Source organism: Sminthopsis crassicaudata, chromosome 4 (assembly GCF_048593235.1).
Source record: "Sminthopsis crassicaudata isolate SCR6 chromosome 4, ASM4859323v1, whole genome shotgun sequence".
Taxonomy (NCBI): Eukaryota; Metazoa; Chordata; class Mammalia; order Dasyuromorphia; family Dasyuridae; genus Sminthopsis; species Sminthopsis crassicaudata.
Genome location: NC_133620.1, coordinates 183,217,281 through 183,232,207, shown reverse-complemented (window position 1 = coordinate 183,232,207; position 14,927 = coordinate 183,217,281). Strand labels below are relative to the sequence as shown.

The window sequence follows — 14,927 nt, the reverse complement described above, 5'->3', positions numbered from 1 at the left end:
TATCAACATTAACCCTTGCAAAACCTTCTGATTCAACTTTTCCCCTCTTTCCCTCCACCTCCTCCCTTAGATGGCAGATTGTCCAATACATGTTAAATATGTTAAAGTATATGTTAAAACCAATATATGTATACATATTAATACAGTTATTTTGCTGCACAAGAAAAATCAGATCTAGAAAGAAAGAAAAAACTGAGAGGGAAAACAAAAATGCAAGCAAATAATAACAGAAAGAGTGGAAATATTTTGTTGTAGTCCACACTCAGCTCCCATGACCCTCTCTGGGTGTAGATGGCTCTCTTCATTACTGAACAAGTAGAACTGGTTTGAATCATCATCTCATTGCAAAGAGAGCCATGTCCACTGGAATTGATCATTGTATAGTCTTGTTGTTGACGTGTATAATGACCTCCTAGTTCTGCTTATTTCACTTAGCATCAATTCATCTAAGTCTTTCCAGTCCTCTCTGAAATCATCCTGTTAGTCATTTCTTACAGAACAATAATATTCAGTAACATTCATATATCATAATTTATTCAACCCTTCTCCAATTGATGGGCATCTACTCAGTTTCCAGTTTCTGGCCACTACAAAAAGGGCTGCCATATATGGTCCCTTTCCCTCCTTTAATATCTTTTGGGGGTATAAGCCCAGTAGTAGCAATGCTGAATCAAAGGGTATGCACAGTTTGATAACTTCTTGAGCATAGTTCCAGATTGCTCTCCAGAATGGTTGGATCCATTCACAACTCCACCAACAATGTGTCAAGTGTCCCAGTTTTCCCACATCCCCTCCAATATTCATCATTATCTTTTCCTGTCATTTTAGCCAATCTGACAGCTGTGTAGTGGCATCTCAGAGTTGTTTCAATTTCCATTTCTCTGATCAATAGTGATTTGGAGTACCTTTTCATGACTAGAAATAGTTTCAATTTCTTCATCTGAAAATTGTCTATCTCATATCCTTTGACCATTTATCAATTGGAGGATGACTTGATTTCTTATAAATTTGAGTCAATTCTCTATGTAATTTGGAAATGAGGCCTTTATCAGAACTTTTGAATGTAAAAATGTTTTCCCAGTTTCATTGCTTCCCTTCTAATCTTGATCTGCATTAGTTTTGTATTGTACAAAAACCTTTTAACTTAATATAATCCAAATTACTTATTTTGTGATCAATAATGATCTCTAGTTCTTCTATTGGTCACAAATTCCTTCCTCTTCCACAAGTCTGAGAGGTAGACTATCCTATGTTCTTCCAATTTATTTACAATCTCATTCTTAATGTCTAGATCATGTACCCATTTTGACTTTATTTTGGTATACAGTGTTAAGTGTGGGTCAATGCCATACTAGTTTTCAATTTTCCCAGCAGTTTTTCCCAATAGTGAATTCTTATCCCAAAAGCTGGGGTCTTTGGGTTTGTCAAACACTAGATTGCAATAGTTATTCACTATTTTGTCCTGTGAACCTAACCTATTCCATTGATCAACTAGTCTATTTCTTAGCCAATACCAGATGGTTTTGGTGACCACTGCTTTATAATATAGTTTTAGATAAGACATAGCTAGGCTACCTTCATTTGATTTTTTTTTTTCATTAGTTCCCTTGACATTCTTGATCTTTTGTTCTTCCAGATGAATTTTGTTGTTATCTTTTCTAGGTCAGTAAAATAGTTTCTTGGGAGTTTGATTGGTATAGCGCTAAATAAATAGATAGTATTGTCATCTTTATTATATTCACTCGACCTATTCAAGAGTACTTAATATTCCTTCTACTATGCCTTGTGGAATCCCTGTTCCACTGTAGACAAATTCTTCTAAATCCTAAAACTTTTGCTTCTGTTTTCCTCATATCATTACCTTAATTGAAACCTGTTTCCTTCCTGAGTTTAACATTTCCAGCTGTCTACTGCTGAGAAGGATGAATTTAATACAAAGTAAGTTTATCACCAGAGTCCACAGCACAATACCTGGTATATAACAAATGGTCCATAGAATCTTAGATCTAAAGCTAGTCTAACAACTTTCAAGTGAAGAGATGATGACCCTGGGAGATTTAGTGACTGGATATGAGTTACACAGGTAGTAAGCATCACAAGTGGGATGATTTGAACCTTGGTCCTCTGAATCCCATGTCCTCTAGAATCATGGTTAATCACTGTGTTGAAAAGGGTACTTAAATGCTCCAATGTTTTCATTTTTATAATATTATTATAGTATAAATTGTTCTTACAATTCTACTCACTTCATTCTACATCTACAACATGAAGTTTAAGAGAAGCCCTCCTCCCCTCACTCCTTTATTTACATAAACTCTGGTTTGTTTGTTTGTTTGTTTGTTTGTTTTTAATGTATTTCCCCCCTCCCCCAACCATCCCTTTATTTTCTCCTTTTAAGATAAACAAAACAATAGAAACCACTCCCAGACTATCCATATTATTGGATTCCTTCTACGGCCCCTGCTGTGAATTTAGACATTTCATTCTTATCATCTTCAATGAGTTACATATGACATGGATTCAAGATGGATCTATCACCATCCTGTCTTCCTCTGGACATTCTCCAGATTACCAATATCCTCCTGAAACCATGGTGCCCAGCACGGAACACGATATTCTAGAAAAAATTATGACCAAGACAGACAAGAGAAGCTATTTCTTGAAGCTAGACTTCTCTTGGCCTCCACATCACACTGCTGACTGATTTTGCAATTTACCCAAACCCATATCTTTTTCAAAATGCCTATCAATTCAGAAAAGCCTGTAATGACTTACATGAACTGAAGCCGAGTGAACCAAGAAAACATTATATAGAGTAGCAACAAGATTATGTGTTGATCAAATGTGATGGACTTGGCTCTTCTCAACTATGCAATTATTCAAGGCAATTCCAATAGACTTGGGATGGAAAATACTATTGGCATTCAGAGAGATAACTATAGAGACTGAATGTGGATCAAAGCATAGTATTTTCACCTTTTTCTTTTGTTTGTTTTTCTATTTTATAGATTTTTCCCTTTTGGTCTGATTTTTCTTACACAATATGACAACTATGAAAATAAGTTTAAAAGAACTCCATGTATTTAACCTTAAAAAAAAAAAAGCCTATCAAATCATAACTGTCCCAATTTCATACTTGCAAAGCTGACTTTTGTACTCAAAAGTAAGGCTTTGTTTGTCCCTATCAAATTTCATCTTTGATTCAGTCTAATGCTCTAGCTTGTCAATATCTTTTAAGATCCTGTTAGTCAGCATGCTACCTATATTTTCTAACATTCTGATATCTTCAGAACTAATGACAATACTATCTATGCCATTTTCCAGTTATTGATAAAAGTGTCAAATAACACAATACCAAGAGCCAATCCTTCAAGTCTCTACTAGAGTCCTCCTGTCTTGATGACATGGAACCATTAAAAATTACTCTCTTTAATAAGCATTAGTGTTACCCAACTAGTTCAAAGTCTTAACTACTGTCATTTAGTCCATATTTCTCCATCTTCTCCACAAGAATAGTACAAAATCCTTTATCAAAAAAGCTTTGCTAATATCCCTGTTAACTATATCCACAGCATTTCCTTCAACTATTTATAGTTTAGTAATCAAATCAAAAAAGTCAATGACAGTTTGACATGATTCAATTCTTTTTTTAAATTATTTCCAAATATTTATTAATTTTTATCTATTTATTTTTTAAATTAATTTTATAATTATAATTTTTTTGATAGTACATATGCATGAGTAATTTTTTTTTTTTTTTTTACAAAATTATCCCTTGTATTCATTTTTCCAAAATTTCCCCTCTCTCCTTCTACTCCCTCCCTTAGATGACAGGCAATCCCCTACATATTGACATGATTCAATTCTTGATGAAGCCATATTGGCTCTTTATAATCACTGATTCCCTTTCTAGGTATTCACCAACCATCTTAATGATTTGTTGTAGCATTTTCCTAGGAAACAGTACTCTCTAGTATACGTACTCTGTTCTCTCCCCCTTCTTAAAAAAATAAAAAAAAATAAAAAATCCCAACTATCTTTCCTTTTAACCATTTGAAATCTGCTTTTCCTGAACTATGCCCAGATTTTCTTTCACTTGCCTTGGGGTCCCATCATTTCCACCCTAGCAATCAATTACTCCTTGTTAGTGACAAGCTGTAAGACAGAATTTCCATTTGCTGCTTCCTTCACATTTTGAAGGATGAAATTACTACTCAAGTAAGACATGCAGCACATACTTAATAAAATATTAGTAAAAAAAAGTGACTAAAGAGCCTGAGAAAGAAGAAGTATAAACTATTGGTGAGGGCATAAAACTCAGGAAGAACAGACCCACTAGAAGTTGCAATATAAAAAATTATCTTCCAATAAAAGATAATCTTTCAGCTTTTGGGAATTTGATTCACCTTTCAATAGAACCATTAATCTTAAAGCTCTCAAGGCTTACCCCTTTTTGCTTAATAGAAAAAGAACCTGGGTTTAACATTAATATCAGCTGTGCCTGAGATTTCACCTTATACCCACAAAGAAAACTGACAGGCAAAAAAGAAAATGATGATAAATATAGAAGAGAATGAAAAAACATGAAGCAAAGGCACAATGAAATAAGCAAAGCCAGGAAAACAACATAAACAATATCTACAAATTATGTAAATAAAAAACCCAAAAAAAACAACAACCCCCCCCCCAAATTATAATGACCAAGTTTGATCCCAAGATAAAAATGAGAAAGATACCTACTACTGCTTCTTTGCAGGAGAGTACACATAGTTATGAATATCAACTTTTTCATATATAGATTAGTTTATTTTGGGGTTTTTTTAGGCATGGATCATTTTTATTTAATGCCTGGCAGCCTCTTGCTTTTTATATTTTTTGGGAAACTGCTTTTTAAGCTGATATATTCCAGGTTAGACCCTTCCAGTCTTAGGCTTTCAGATTCTTCTGAGCTGGACTGTTTGAGGCCTTGACCTTTCTAATGGGAATTTTTTTTGGTAAAGATCTTTGGGAGAGAAAGGTGATATCTTAAGAGATTTATTTTGGGGCTTCTTCATTCTATGCTTGATATATGTTTCACTTTTTTTTTTTTTTTTTGGCCCTCATCTTTTATTTTGGCTTTCCTTTCTTTAGCTGCAATTTTCTTGGCATACCATGTAGTTGTCCATTTTGACTTAATAGTTTCTTCCAAAAAGCCTACATACTTTTGACAAGCACTGTGGGGACTTGAGAACAAAGCCTGTGAGATGCATACATTTAAATGGAATAGCTTGCCCTCCTCACAACAGTGCAAAGTACCAACACCAAAACTGTTCTGATGATGATGATGATGATAAATAACAGCTGGCATTTATGTGCTGCTTTATGGTTTATAAAGTACTTTATATGTGTTATTTCATTTGATCCTCACAAGTTTGTGAGATAGGCATTTTATTAAGAAACTATTATACAGATGACAAAACTGAGGCTGAAAAAAAGTTAAAGAATTACTCAGAAACCCCAAAGTAAGAAGTGTCTGATACAGGATTCAAATTCAAGTATCTTGCCCAGGATTACATAGTTAATAAATACATTGTATCCATTCTTGCACCTATCCCTAGCATCTATATAATGCTACCAGTTTGTCAACATGTGTCCCAAAGGAAATGTAAACCACCAAAAAATTTCTACTTAATCCTTGAATATAAGCTATGTACTATTAGGCACATAGTTAATAAGCCATTAACTGTGCTGAGCCCCAAGTTTCTCCTCTTTGTGTAAGGGACCCAATCAGAGCACACTCTCTCAAATAATCTGTGCTTTCTAGACAGGTAACATGTACGCTTTCTCCTCTCCTCCAGGGCAAGTCTGGAGATGGCACTAGGGGGTGAGGTTAAGTCTGAAGGCCATATTGGTTAGTACTGCTTAACTATTTTCATTCTTTAAAAAAAATATTCATTGTAATGACAACATTGGGAGACAGGACACAATGGGAAATGAAGAAGTAAAAACAACATGTGATTAAATTTTTTTAATTGAGAGTAATCTGTGACAAGTCACTTCATCCTCTGGTGTTTCAGTATAGTAGTTTCATCTGAAAAATAGATATAACTTCCATCTCCATTATAACAACATTTTAGCCTGTAGAATACATTTGATTTACATTTAAGCACAAATGGTTTGCCTTAATATGTAATTTTTGCTCCAGTCCAGGTCACTTGTATGCTTTCATTTCAAGTTCTGATCAGTTTACTCTATTTTGCATAATGAAGCAATTGCAGTATTAAGACAAGCCAATGATAATTAAGGGAAATACATTTTTGAATTTTCAGCTTTTTTTTGTTAAGACTTGGATGCCACAGTTATAAATCAAATTTATGAAAGGCACTGAAATATGCTAGAAAAAACTGATCTCTTTCTGTCTCATCTCACACACACACACACACACACACACACACACACACACTCTCTCTCTCTCTCTCTCTCTCTCTCTCTCTCTCTCTCTCTCTCTCTCTCTCTCTCTCAAACCCTTCAAATAAGAAGGCTGTGATGAACATTAATTCATTCTAATCTTTCTAATGTCTAATTGCATATATTCTCCAGATTCTATAATGAGGCAGAAAAATGTCAAATCTCCAAGGTCAGAAACTAAACCATCATAAGAGCTGAATATAAAACTGTTAATACTCTTTGGTATAAAGGCTATCAGGACAGAGGAATTACAGGCATTTCATAAGTTTTATCATGTGTGCTAATGACAGAAGTACATCCATCATTTTAGATAACATATAAATGTCATTTCTCCCCATTTACTTCCCTCTTCCCTTTACATTTCAATTCTTTTCATAGAGAATCACAGATAGGCCCTTAGAGGTTAACATCATTTTAACTGACATTCACAAAGCAATTTAAGGTTTACAAAGTATATGTCATTCATTATCCTGTTTTAGCCTCACAATAACTTTGTGAAGTATATATTATTATCCCCTTTTTATGGACAAGAAAACTTCATAATAAAGTAACTTTCTTAAGGGCACACAGGTTGAATTTTAATTCCCAGTCACTATATCAACCAACGACCAAGGCTACCACAGGCTTGTGGCACTGTACCAGGAGCTGGGGATACAATGGGGGGGGGGGGAAGCAAAGTCTGATATCAAAAAAACTTGCATTCTAAAGCAGGTGAAAATGTGTGCCCCAACTAATATATACAAAATAAAAGGTAGGATAACAGGCTGAGAAGAACAGGTAGCTTGAGCATCACAAAAGGCTACAAAGTGTTTGAGCGAAACTTTGAAGAAAATAGGAGGTATTTCAAAGAAGTAAGGAGCAAGCATATTCCAGGCAAGTTGGAGAAATTGTGCAAAGGCAGAGATAGGAGATGGAATGTCATGGATGAGAATCAGCAAAAAGGTCAGGTTAGTTGGATCTAAGAGTATACAACAGGGAGTAGTAACCACAAAAAATACAGGTTGGAATCACATTGGAAAGAGTTCTAAATGCAAACAGGGAAGTGTAATGTAATTACAAAGTATCCATGTCTGCTCCTACTATGCTACTCATGTTTTCCTATCAAAAGATGAAAGTGTAAATGGAAAGGGATTGGTCACCAATTACTGCCCAAAGCAACGCCTGTCTTCTGCCAGGAGGTAGAGGGGGAGGAGAGAGCCTGTAGCTACTACAGGATACCTGAACTGCTTAGGTTAGAACCACATTAAGGAATTCATTCCCAAAGCAGTCCCACAAGAATCTAACATAAAGAGGAGGGCAAAAAGCAGGATATTGAAAATGTTGGTATAGTTTTATTGGAGACAGACTTATGATTGGCTATGGAAAAGGAAGAAAGAGGGATGATGACCCTTTTTCCCTTCTTTCAAAAGAAAACCCTTGGGTCACTCCACAGACTTTATTTGGAGACTACTGGTCTACTCTACATCTTTCTATCTTTCCCACATAAAGAGCATGAAAGACTTTAATTAACATTTCACCAAACTACAGCATTCCTCTGCAGTAATTGTCACAAAAGAAAATAAAGTTAGTCTTACATGACTTGTTTGAGGCCCAGTGGCTAGAGCATGGATGACCTGGAGTCAGAAAGATATAAATTCAAATCTCCTAGATGTGTGATCCTGGCCAAGTCACTTAACCTCTGTCTGTCTTAATTTCCTCATCAGCAAAATGGGAAAGTAACAGCATCTATCTCCCAATGTGGTTATGAGAATGAGATATCTGCAAAGCTCTTTACAAACCTTAGAATCACTATTTAATGGTAGCTATCATGATGATGGTAAAATGGTGATGAAGCCAAGCTGTTTTTATTTGTTTCTGTTTTTCTTTACAATCACTGCTTCCTTTTTAAGATGTTCTCTAACCATTCCTTTGGCAATACAGTCTAGAATTTGGGCAGGAATCAAAGTCATTTCACTGGCGTTCAGATTCCTCCCCCATCCTCCCTTCCTTTCTTTTTGAATATCAGGACATTTTCTTCTACCTATCCTAACATGAAGACAATTCTACCTGTAACCTTTAGGGTTACTGGGACAACCAAATTTAATTATCTCAACACAACTTAGCCAATTAAAGTTGTGACATTTTAAAAACTACTATCTAAAAATTATTAAAATTAACCTTAGACTCCCTGAATGTCAATCCATGAACAAATCTATTATAAAGAAAAAAAATTTTAATTCCAGTTCATAATGACTTAGTGTTCTGATGACTAAAAATTACTCATGCTCATAATTTCTTCCCCAGAAAGAAATTCTCCAGATGTTTTCATTTCACTTAAATCAGGTGGCTCATCTTTTTGGAATTTTACTGAATTAATTGTTCCAGAACATCCTAGGACAACCTTTTTACATCTATAACACTGTTATCACTTATTTTACTTAGTATCACTTCCCTACCTTTAGTAAATTGGCATAACATATATTTCTCTTTAAAATGAAACAAACTAGCCTGTTTCTCCCACATGACACTCCATCTCTTGTGTCATCCCAGACTTCGGCCTTGGCCATCTGAAAAGAACTAAGCTCTTTAACCTCCCCCTCAAATTTCCATTTCCAACCTCACAGAAATGCTCAGTTCCTTCAAATCAAGCACCATCTTCCACATGAATATCTTTCTGGATCTCTCAGATGTTTGTACAGTTTTATATTTATTCTACATATATATTTCTCTTCTTGTAGAATTTAAGCTCCTTTAGAGCAGGGACTACTTCATTTTTTGATGTGTATTCCCGGCTGTTCAGTTGTATTTGACTCTTTTGTGACTATTCACAGCAAAAAATAGTTTTCCATTTCCTTCTCCAATGTGGGATTGAGCCTTGCTTAGCATCACAAAACTAGCAAGTGTCTAAGGCTGGATCTGAAATCAGATCTTCTTGACTGTAGACCCAGCTGCTCAGCAGGCATATAGTTTGTGCTTATGTGATGCTTGTTGAATGTTCCTCTTCCAAGGCAGCCTTGTGTTTAAGGGCAGTTCTAGTTGTTAAGGAGCAACTAAATGATGCAGTGGACAGTGTGCCTGCTCTGAAGTGAGATTTATCTTCCTGAGTTCAAATATGGCCTCAGACACTTAATTAGCTTTTTGACCTCAAGCAAGTTACTTAAACCCTATTTGGCTTAGTTCCTCATGTCTAGTGGGACACAGTAGAGAAGAAAATGACAAACCACTCTAGTATCTGGGCCAAGAAAACCCTAAATGGGGTCATGAAGAGTTAGATACAATTGAAATGACTGAGCTAGTTGTTAAATAAATTTTCCCTAAATTAATATGAAATATGCAATACCTATTTATTGTTCCTAATTTTGGCTTCTGAGGCCAAGCAGAAAGTCAAAGCTCTTCAAATATTTGAAGATATCAATTACAGCCCTTCCTTACTCCATATTCTTCAGGGTAATTCTCTCCAATTCTTTCAGCTAATCTTTATTAGGACATGGTCTCTAGTAGCCTCACCATCTTGTTTGCTTTCATAGAATTTATGGCTAAAAGGAAGAACAGAAGTCATCTAATCAAACTTATAGTTTTTATAAAGGAAAACTGAAGTCAGAGAAGAAGAGGTATATTCAAGATCATGCAGACAGAAAGTGAAAAAGTTGAAATTTAAATCCAAGACTCTAAATCTTTTTACTATGTCAAACTCCTTACAGGTGAATTCATAAAATATTTTTGATCTGAAATTAGAGAGTAATAACTTTTCCCCTTTCTTCAGGGTTCTTATTTCTAAAATCCTTCCAACTACCTGAACAAAATTTAAGTGAATTCTCAAACTACTGAACATAAAGAATTAAATGGAATGCAAAAGGGGATTCAGAAGTAATCCAGCTTCGTTAAAGTAGGAATGTAGAACCGTGCATTTTCACAAAATCTCACCAAAACAATCTGAATTTAGTACTGCTTAGTGGAAAAGTTGGGTACTCCATGCCTCTTTTGATGCAAAACAAAATCTGGTTGGCTTGTTTGATGGTCATGTCATAATGTTGACTCCTAAATCACAAAATTTCAGAATGGAAGAGACGTCACAGACCATCTAGTCCAACTCAGATTTGAGCAAGAATTCCTGTCTTTCCCCTCCTTTCTTCCCTCCTAACGGGGAGGCTCAGCCTCATATGGCCAGAAGTAGATATTATATTTTACAAGATATAGTGCTCCTAACGTGGCTAATAGGTTCAATCATAGCATCAGAACTTTGTAAGACAGTTTGTGGTAAATCTGGAAAAACACAAGAATTTTTTTTTTTTTAAATTCAGGAATATGCACCATTTTTTAATGGATCTACTGAAAGATGAGGATCATAATACTTGGAAAGCCTTTATATAAAAAAAACAAACAAAACAAACAAAAAAACTGCCTAACAACCTTGCCAGATCTTGCCCAGAAGCTCCCAAACCTTGTGGAATTGTGGCTTCAATCAAAGAATATAGTTGTTGTATCTGGTTGCCTGGTAAAGCTTCAGGGTCTAGATCTGAGTAACAATGCCTTGGAAATTACCAGGAGAACTGGTCATCTAAGGTCTTTAGGTCACCTTCAATTAACTAATAACCAAATAAAATTCTTACTTCCAAAAGTTACAGACTTGAAAGAGCTACAGATACTAGACATTTCTACCAACTGTTTACTAACTATACTGGAGAGGTTTCATATGTGCCTTCCTCTGCAGTATCTAACTGTGGACCAAAATCACTCGTGGTGTGTACCTCACAATCTTTGCCAACTTCCTAGCTTCAATGAATTCTCCATGGCTGGAAACTCTCCTGCATTTTTGCCACCTGATTTAGGTCCATTTTGAGAACACTATAATATATATATGTGGATAACAACATTCTCCTGAAAGACCTGCCTTCCTATTTATATAATAAGGTCAATTACTGCAGTGGCTATGGATCTCCCATCCAAATTTCAGAGATGAAGCTGCTTTCATTCTCATCGTAGCAATTAATTCTTTTCCTTTCAGAAGAGGTTAAGTCCATAAGGACAGAAACATCATGTTCTGCCTCTGTAAGAAGTAGCAATCAGAAGTCTATATAACACCTACAGTTAATAAAAGATTTGAATTTTATCTCATCATGTCTCCAATCTCATCATCTAAAAGTCTACTTTAACTGCTACACTGCTATCTGGGAAACTATCAGCATTGTATCAAGCCAATGTTTATTTTAGTCTACCCAAAGTTCTTTCCTCTGAGACACTAACGGCAGGGTTGCACCAGGGGTAATTACGCTAAATGTACATTGAGATTTAAGCCTTATATAAGGAAAAACATATTTAGAATAAAAGAATGTTCTTTAACTTAAAAAAAAAAAAAACCAGCAAGAATTCCTCCTGTAACATATCTAAAAACATGGTTATTGACCAGTGAGCAAAAATGCTACCTGCCTCCTGCCAGAGAGTTGACAGATTCAAGGTGTAGACTGAGACATACATTTTTGTACAGACAATATGGAAAACTGTTTTGCTAGGCTATGAATATTGATTACAAAGATTTTTGGTTTGTTTGTTTTGGAAGGAAGGGAAGGAATAATTATTTATTATAGCACATACTTTGTATGCTAGACACTATGCAAATTGTGCTACCTACTTTGACAAGTCTCTCATTTGAGGAAGGGGCACTAAGAATAGGATTGTTAAAAAAAAAATTTAAAAAAGGAAAGAATGAAAAGTATGCTTTTTAAAGCACAGAAAAGCACAGAGGGAACAAACAAGCTAGACAGTTTTATGTGTTGAAGTTATATATACTTAAAAGAAAAAGGAAGTTATACTTGAGTTAATCTTTCAATTACAATCTTTTTATCTGTACTATTTTTTATATCAAAATGTTCTTTTTTAAAGTTCAGAATAAAAACTTTTAAAGTGATATAGTATTTGCTTGAAGATTTCCAAAAGAGACACCATTATATTTCTGGGTTGGGAAATTTTTCTTATGTCATATTTGCCTCTCAGCAACTTTCATCCATCTTTCACAATAGCACTTTCCATACTTGAACACAACTGCCCTCCCCCAGGCTAAACACACCAAGTTTCTTTACCAATCATCATGAATATCTACATCAATCTTGTTAAAGATCTCCCTCTTTTTTCTTCAGTGGAATCATTTCAGTTTATATTTTCAGAATTTTACCCATGAGAGCTTCTCATCCATCCTGACCAACTTTCTCTAAAATATCGTATCACAGAATCCCTCTATCCCTTCTCTCAACATTATGAAGTCCACTCTCCTAAAATCTAAGGTACAAGTCAGACTACATCTGACTCCTTTATGCAATCCACCCTCCATACAACTGCTAAAGTAACATTCCTAAAGCACCAAAATGATCATATCACTGTTCTGCTCAAATTATTTCTTGAAAAAAAAAAAAAATACAAAATCCTACTTTATATATCTTCTTCTACTGATCAAATTTTAGAAACCTCCTCCTGTATTTCCTCTTCTCTCTATCACAGAATCATAACTTTAAGAGTTGATCTGGTCTGGGCTCCAAGTTTTTGTTTTTAATCAAAGCTTTTTATTTTCAAAACATATGCATGGATAAACCCTTGCCTTGCAAAACTTTGTGTTCCAAATTTTCTTCCCTTCCCTTCATCCCCTCCCCTAAATTGCAAGTAATCCAATGAATGTTAAACATGTTAAAACTGTATGTTAAAATTAATGTATGTGTGGGTTTATATATATATATACCCACACACAATTATTTTGCAGCACAAGAAAAATCAGATCAAAAAGGAAACAAAAATGAGAAAGAAAACAAATTGCAAGTAAACAACAATAAAAAGAATGAAAATGCTATGTTGTAATTCATACTCAGTTCCCACAGTCCTCTCTCTAGATGTAGATAGCTCTCTGTATCACCAAATCATTGGAAATGGCCCTAATTATCTCGTTGTTGAAGAAAGCCACATTCATCAGAATCAATCATGATATAATCTTGCCTTAGCCGTGTACAATGATCTAATTCTGCTCATATCACTTAGCATCAGTTCATGTAAGTCTCTCCAGGCCTCTCTGAAATCACATTGCTGATTGTTTCTTATGGTACAATAATATTCCATAACATTCATATACCATAACTTATTCAGACATTCTCCAAATGATGGGCATCCACTCAGTTGCCAGTTTCTTGCCACTACAAAGAGGGCTGCCACAAACATTTTTGCACATACAGGTCCCTTTTCCTTCTTTAATATCTCTTTGCTATATAAGGCCAGTAGTAACACTGCTGGATCAAAGGAAAGGCACAGTTTGATAACGCTTTACGTATAGTTCTAAATTGCTCTCCAGAATGGTTGGATCAGTTCACAATTCTACTAATAATGTATTAATATTCCAGTTTTCCCACATTCCCTCTAACATTTGTCATTATCTTTTCCTGTCTTTTCTTGTCATCTTAGCCAACCTGAGAAATATGTAGTGGTACCTCGGTGTTTCTTAATTTGCATTTCTCTCATCAATAATGATTTAGAGCACCTTTTCATATTTCAACATATGTTTCTTTCAAAATATGTTTCTTCATCTGAAAATTGTCTGTTCATATCCTTTGACCATTTATCAATTGGAGAATGGCTTGAATTTTTATAAATTTGAGTCAGTTCTCATATATTTTAGGAATGAGACCTTTATCAGAGGTTTTATCAGAACCCTTGAATGTAAAAATGTTTTCTCAGATCTTGCTTCCCTTCTAATCTTGTGTGCATTAGTTTTGTTTGTACAAAAGCTTTTTAACTTAATATAATCAAAATTACCTATTTTGTGCTCAATAATGAACTCTAGTTCTTCTTTGGCCACAAATCCCTTCCTTCTTCACAGACCTGAGAGGTAAACTATTCTTTGTTCTTCTAATTTGCTTTTATTATTACTTGTTATGTCTAAATCATGAACCCATTTCCACCTTATTTTGGCAGGGCCTCAAGTTTTATGAGGCCATGGGAAAGAAGTGATTGCCCAAAGTCAGTCAGCATCAGATCCTGAAACTCAAGGTTCTTTCCAATGTCTACAGAAACTTCTGAACTTCTTTTTCCGTCTCCTCACTACCTTTCTTCACATCTCTACCCTAAAATCCTCCTCTCCTGATTGAAGATTCCCCGACTCAGACCAGAAGGCAGCTACCATGTACCAGACACTGTGCCAGTATTTCCAAAGGATATCCAGCTAAACTCACTTTACTTCCAGATTTCTTAGTGCCCCTGACATGCCTTACTCCTATTAGTAAATACCCTTCCCCCTCCTACTTGATTTCTAGTTCCCCCCATTAGAATTTAAGCTCCTTGGGGGACAGACTCTCTTCATTAACTTATATTTGTATCCCCACAGCTCAGAACATGGCCTATAGATAGTAAGTGCTTAATAAATATTCAAGCTATGCATCTAATGTCAAAAATAGAAAGTTCTTGTAACAAAGTTTTAAAGAAAAAATAACCTTATCAGACTATGCATCCTAATTAAATTTTGGAAAATC

General features: G+C 35.1%; 1 protein-coding gene and 1 pseudogene across 1 annotated transcript in view; one reads left to right on the top strand and one right to left on the bottom strand.

Annotated features, from left to right (window-relative positions):
* MCM9 (minichromosome maintenance 9 homologous recombination repair factor) overlaps positions 1–14,927 on the bottom strand; it is a 187,325-nt gene that overhangs the window by 169,484 nt on the left and 2,914 nt on the right. The gene's annotated exons all lie outside the window — the stretch shown is intronic.
* Positions 10,226–11,855, top strand: LOC141566025 (leucine-rich repeat-containing protein 28 pseudogene; annotated as a pseudogene).